The sequence below is a fragment of the Gadus morhua genome, chromosome 2, assembly GCF_902167405.1.
Source record: "Gadus morhua chromosome 2, gadMor3.0, whole genome shotgun sequence".
Classification (NCBI taxonomy): Eukaryota; Metazoa; Chordata; class Actinopteri; order Gadiformes; family Gadidae; genus Gadus; species Gadus morhua.
This window is the reverse complement of record NC_044049.1, coordinates 27,707,670-27,714,655: the sequence shown is the minus strand read 5'-3', so window position 1 is coordinate 27,714,655 and position 6,986 is coordinate 27,707,670. Positions and strand designations below refer to the sequence as shown.

The window sequence follows — 6,986 nt, the reverse complement described above, 5'->3', positions numbered from 1 at the left end:
GGTTTGAGGCAACCAACCCTCTTCCTTCAGCAAGACTGGCCGAGGACCAGGACGACTACACTCTGTCCCTGACCGTGGCTGACGTGAGGCGAGAGCTCCAAAGGGTGAACCCCCGGAAGTCATCGGGGCCCGATGGAGTCCCAGGCCGCGTCCTCAGGGGGTGCGCTGACCAGCTTGCGGAGGTATTCACCTCCATATTCAACTTATCACTGCATCTGTCTGAAGTCCCCACCTGCTTCAAACAGGCCACCATCATCCCCATACCAAAGAAAACATCAGTAACCTGCTTGAATGACGACCGCCCTGTAGCACTGACCTCCACAATTATGAAGTGCTTTGAGCGGCTGGTCAGAACCCACATCTGCTCTACCCTTCCCAACACCCTGGATCCCTTTCAGTTTGCATACCGTCCAAACCGATCAACAGACGATGCCATTGCCCTAGCTACACACGCCACCCTCTCCCACCTGGAAAAGAGCAACACATATGTGAGGATGCTGTTTGTGGACTACAGCTCAGCATTCAACACTATTGTGCCTGCCAAGCTCGTCCCGAAGCTCAGGGGCCTGGGTCTTAAAACACCCCTGTGCAACTGGATCCTGGACTTCCTGACGAGCAGACCCCAGGTGGTGAGAATGGGCAACCACACCTCCTCCTCACTGACCCTGAGTACCGGGGCCCCCCAGGGCTGCGTACTCAGTCCCCTCCTGTACTCCCTGTACACGCATGACTGTGTGGCAACACACAGTTCCAACATCATCCTGAAGTTTGCAGACGACACTACCATCCTGGGTCTCATCTCTAACAACGATGAGACCGCCTATAGAGATGAGGTAAGGGTCTTGGCAGAATGGTGCCAAGACAACAACCTGTCTCTCAACGTCTGCAAAACCAAGGAAATGATCGTGGATTTCAGGAAGCTGCAGAGGGGGGGTCAGGACCCCATACACATCGAGGGAGCTGAAGTGGAGAGAGTCTCCAACTTCAAATTCCTCGGTGTGTACATCAAGGATGACCTAACCTGGTCCATGCAGGCAGGCTCAGCAGTCAAAACTGCACAGAAGCGGCTATACTTCTTGAGGAGACTCAAGAAGTTTGGCATGTCTTCAAAAACTTTAACAAACTTTTACAGATGCACCATTGAGAGCATCCTCTCAGGCTGCATCACTGCCTGGTATGGTAGCTGCTCCGCTGCCGACCGCAAGGCCCTGCAGAGGGTGGTGAAGACAGCGGAGCGTATCACCGGCAGCCATCTCCCCTCCGTGCAAGGCATCTACAACAGTAGATGCCTGAGGAAAGCAAAAAAGATTCTAAAGGACAACAGCCACCCAGGCTATGGACTGTTCTCATTGCTGCCGTCTGGTAGACGCTACCGGAGCATCCGACCACGGACTACCAGACTCACAAATAGCTTTTTCCCCCTGGCTGTAAGGCTTCTGAATCAGAAACACTGAACCTCTGAACAGTTGCCACCTCCACCTACTCCCTGCTCCCCCACTCATACAATTCACTTCATAGATATATTTGCACAATTTTAAAAACTTTTAACTTATGCTTAGCATTTCTTTTTAACTTATTCTCTATTCACACTTAAACTGCTGCTAGCCCTTCTACTGTACTCTGCTACAGAGATATATGTTGTTTTTTTAAATTGTTGTATGTTAAATGTTACATTTTATTGTCATATTGTTTTAGAGTTTTATGTTATTTTTGTTATATGTATGACGTCTACTGCGTAGATGAATGATGCTTGCCAAGTCGTAAGAATTTTGCTGTGCTGAAGCAATTTGGTACATGCAACAATAAACACACTTTGACTTTGACTTTGACTTTGAGTCTGGTTTTAACTAATGCTGGGCTTACACCAAACGATTTTCACAGTCACAGAGTGTGTATAGCTTCCTTCTGGAAATTGAGTTGCTGAGATTAGCCGACTATGAGTCGTTATAGGATCACCACGACGTAGAGGTTCTCTGCTTGATCCCTTTGGCGCCCCACATGGCCCCACATGTACCAGGCCGTAGAGGCCTGGTACAGCTGGACACTGAACTGGCTGCTGAATGTAGCAATCCCTGTGTGATAGTTCCAAAGGAAATTACACGAAAGAAGAAGACAGTCACACACTAATAACTGCAAGAGAGGAATTAGCGTTGGATCATGTGTGATATTTAACAAGGGTTTTGTAGTAGATATGGCGGGTGGAGATGCAGCAACCACAGGACGTCTGTTAACTTCCTGTTCGGGTTTCACACCTTTCTTGTCAGCAGCACAAGAAACACAAACTTGAAAAACAAAAAACGGTACTATTATTCGGATATACAGGGTTCTTCCCATTCGTCTCGTCCCACCCCTAGTGCTAATAATGTAGTGGGCTGGTCTGGAGAGAAAATGCCAGGGCTGAATTTTTCTCCCAGTCCACCCCTGCCTTCCACTCAGATGTAAACTTGTGAGTCAGGTCCTTTTCAAAAGCAAGCTCAATCAGCTGGGCCTTGCGTCTGTGCAACATAGTGCGCCGATGCTCTGAGAAGACGTTTTTCAGCTTGGAAAATGACTTTTCACACATTGCTGTGGAAGCTCCTAAAGTTAGGGCAAGGGTGTTGGCTGTGAGAACAGTCGGCATAGCCTGGAGTGCACAGTTGAATGTGCTAAGGATGTTTGCTATTGTCCATCTTCCGTCTTCGGGGTGTCATTCATTTTCTTAACCAGGAACTCACAAGCCACAGTATATTCAGATTCAGCCACATCAGTTCCAGCTAATAGCAGGAGAGGTGTTACGGTTACCTTTGATGGGTCCAGGAAATTATCTGACTGATTATTAGACTGTTGGTGGGCTTTTCAACCACTTACGAATATCCATGATGATGAACTAGAAATGAAAGTAAGCTAGCGAAAAATCATCCAGCTTCACTTCAAAATGCGCGGTAACTGTTAGCGGCTAAATGGACGTAGTTACGTAGGCCTACGTAGCCTAGATCAGCAGATTTAATAGTCCGCCAAAGACGTTGACGTCGCTTAGCAACCGAAGACGCTGGGTTTGACAAGTTACCGGACTTCTTGCGGAGCGGTACCAAAGACGCCATTAGAGGCAAAAAATCCTTTGTTTACCTTGACAGCGGTCAATTATACTTAAGTTGTGAAGGGCCCATGCAAGTGAACGGAGCGTTAATAATATAAATAATAATATAAAATAAAAAAAATTTTTTTTTTTTTTTTTTTTTTGAGACGTGCCTCATTTGGGGGGGCACAATTATTGTGGGGGGCGGGCCCGGCCCCCTATGGCCCGCCCATAGCGACGGGCCTGCATTTATGTCCATTGTTTGCTTGATAAACCGTTGTGTTATCACGTTGACCCTTTCTGTTAATTTAATAATAAAACAACCCCAACGTGATAACCGTTGTGTTATCACGTTGACCCTTTCAGCCGTTATGTCATACCATTCGCCCTGGTGATAATGATTCTCTCTCAGTATACTCATTTTCGCTGTTCTGCTGAATTCATGCGTTCCAAACTGTTAATCAGTCAAACACGACTACAGTCTCTCCATTGATGAAAGGTTTAGTCATGATCAGGTGTGACTGACGAGAGAACGGAGCTCTCTGACCAGAGACCAGCCACTGATTGATTTAATTGATTTATAATATGAATTATGATATATTGTATTGGTCTGTATCATAATACATAAGGCAAATAGCAGCCTATAGTTTCCGTCAAATTGAATGCAGAGGCTGACATGAACGGACGAGGACATTGTCGTCATATTGTGAAAAGTAAAATCTGTTGGTAGAGACAAACCTACAGACAGCTGCTGGAAACCCTGACATGCCAAGGGATCGTCTTCAACCGTTTGAACGACGCAAGAGACACACAAAACGAGGCATCACTGAACCGCACATACCAACAAACACACATTGCCTTAAAGGAAATTTTAGACCGTTATAATAGCTTGCATTCCACTATCTTTACGTGTTTTATAGATGCTTCCAAGGCATTTGATCGTGTGAATCATCAGAAACTGTTTATTAAGCTGCATCATAGAGGAGTGCCTAAAGTCATTATTAGAATCTTAGTCTACTGGTACGCTCATCAGTCTATGCAGGTGAAATGGGGGGATTCTGTGTCAGAACCTTTCTATGTTGGTAACGGTGTACGCCAAGGTGGAATCCTATCTCCTTTTCTTTTTAATGTGTATATGGATGAATTGTCACAGCAGTTGAATGCATGCAATACAGGATGTGTGATTGGCAATAGTCTCATTAATCACCTTATGTATGCAGATGATTTAGTCATATTTTGCCCATATAGTGCTGGCTTACAACAACTTTTGAAGGTTTGTTCCCAATACAGTGTGGAGTTTGACATTCGATATAATGCAAATAAAAGCAATATTATGATTGTCAGAAGCAAAGAAGACAGGAAATTGGTATTTCCTGATTTCTTTTTATCTGGTACTGCTCTTAAAGTGTGTTATGATGTGAAGTATTTAGGCCACCATTTTGTTAATGATTTGTCAGATGATAAAGACATCAACAGACAATGCCGTAAGATGTATGGTCAAGCCAATATGCTTGCACGTAAATTTAACATGTGTTCAACTGCTGTAAAGGTCGCGCTATTTAGAGCATTCTGTACCCCATTATATACTGCCCATTTGTGGCGTGTTTACAGAAAAAGCAATATGAAAAAACTAACTGTGGCTTATAATGACGGAATGCGGATGCTTCTCAGAATACCGAGATGGTCTAGTGCTAGTCAAATGTTTGTAAATGTTGGTGTGCCTACCTGTCATGCTTTAATTAGGAATTTGATGTATCGTTTTATGTGTAGGTTGACGGCATCTGAAAACAGTATTATTCAGGCATTGGTCAAGCCTGGGCTCAGCTCTGTCAGGTTCTCCTCCACACTCTGGAGACATTGGAGGGCATGTTTGTATAGCCTACTGCAAGTGCTGTATGCTGATCTCTTATTTTATGTGTTGTGTTTTATTGTTGTTTTTGTATTGAGTCTATTTTTATACATTGTACTATGGATCTTCATGTGTCCTGAATAAAATCATATATATATATATATACATCATACATGATTGGACCGTCAGTCGACCAAAGGTCTGGCCTGACCAATCGCATCCGAGGACACGCAGCTCATGTCTGGTGCGTTTCCGACAGCGGTGAGGCGCGGCGGCGGCGGGGGCTGACCTTTCTGACGTAGGAGGCGGCGTCCTCCTCGTTGTACACCTCGGCGCTGATGGCCCCGCGGCGGCGGCGCCCCCGCACCACGGGGTTCATGGGGGGGAGACCTCCTCCGAGCGGGAGTCCGAGCGGGAGTCCGAGCGGGAGCCCGAGGCCTTCTGCTGCAGCAGCATCTGCATGCTCTCCTCCTGGTGGCGCGGGCCGAGGCCCAGAGGGGAGCGCTCGGTCAGTGGGCGCTTCCATTCCCTCACTCCTTGAGGACTTTTACTGCAGCATTCAATCGTGAAACCTCGGGACTATTTAGACATATGTATGTTTTAAAGGTTACTGTAGATGGTCTGTATTTCTAAGCCATCTAAATCTGTTCTAATGGTCCCGAAAAAAAAGCTTCTAAATCAACATTTTACATGCGTAATATAATATCATTTTTGCCTGTTTCAATATCAGTTGCTAGTCAAATGGTTAATTAAAAATCCAGAAGGTTGGTGAGTCCACGAGGACACTAATATTAAGTTATCCCGCCAAATGATCAAAAACCAAAATCACAGCATACAACTGTAGCAAGTCCAATGTGAGAGCAGCACATCGGTCATTCAGACAGCAGCATATAATATCCAATACGAAGGTAACCGACTTCAGAGCAGAGCAGAATGCACACGAGACTCCCAAGATGTCAGCTCATGATTGACACCTCACCTTTTCCAGTCTGTCAAAGTACTCTTTGAGGAAAGCCATTGGCCGGTCTGGCCGCGAGGTGCACAGCTGGACGATGCAGTCCTTCAGGAGCAGCTGCTGGATGTTGTGTTTCTGCACGTACTGCTCGCACTCTCTCATACTCCTCTATTCATCGCTGCTCATGTTGCCTGATGTCATTGTAGCCTTCTGTCCTGGCGAAGGAATGGAGACAGTGGATGTTAGGATAAAACATTGCATTTGAACATGGTTCAATTTGAGTTGTTTATTTTGGCATCTTCAACCAATATTGACTGTATTGAGTCCTTACCCCACAGCACAGCCACAAAGCCAGTCTTTTCGGCGGTACCACTCTGTTTGAAAAGACCGCGTTACTTTCTGTCCCGTAGTTTGAAGCAACCCGTTAAGCTCCGGCATTGGTCTTCCATCATTTATCATCTCCTTTTTGGATTGAAAGTCCAGTTTTGAGAAATGTCTGAGTTTGGCTATTGAATCATTATCTTCCATGTTTGCAGTCAGAAATGTTTTTTTAAATAAACAAACTGATGTGGTGCACTTGACTGCTTAAAAGAAGACAACTATGGAAGCATATATGTAGCAAAATTCAAATGGCAATGCAATTGGCAATTCATTATGCAATTTTATAATGTAATTTGTAAATACGTTTTTTAAAGTGTATTTTAACATGCAAAGGGACAATGCAGCTTCAGATAGGTCTGCCCTCAGGATTCGGCTCTGCTATATCAGCTGGAAAAAACAATAAAAAAATCAATTAAATTTGCTAAAGTTATTACAATAAAAATAGAATAACATTACGTCAAATTCTTTGAGTTCCTTTATTCAAATTGAAAAGCTATAGCGTCCCCATGATTGCAATCCACTTCGCCACGCTGCGTGTGTTGCGAAATTCAAATGACATTTCAATCCGCAAAAGGCTTTGCAAAAGATTTGGCAAAACGTTTTCCAAAACGTAATCCAAACGTTTTCCAAAAAGTCAATTTGCAAAGTGGCAAACGTATCAGCCAATCAGTGTCTGGGCGTGAACTACGTCACTTGCTCATAATTTCCTTGTTCACGTTCGTAGGCTATGTGTCTTGTATTGAACA

The 6,986-nt window shown here is 44.7% G+C and overlaps 1 pseudogene; it reads right to left on the bottom strand.

Annotated features, from left to right (window-relative positions):
• Positions 1 to 5,139: 5,139 nt before the first annotated feature.
• LOC115557311 (cAMP-dependent protein kinase type I-alpha regulatory subunit-like) lies at positions 5,140 to 6,601 on the bottom strand (annotated as a pseudogene).
• Between the last annotated feature and the right edge of the window lie 385 nt (positions 6,602 to 6,986).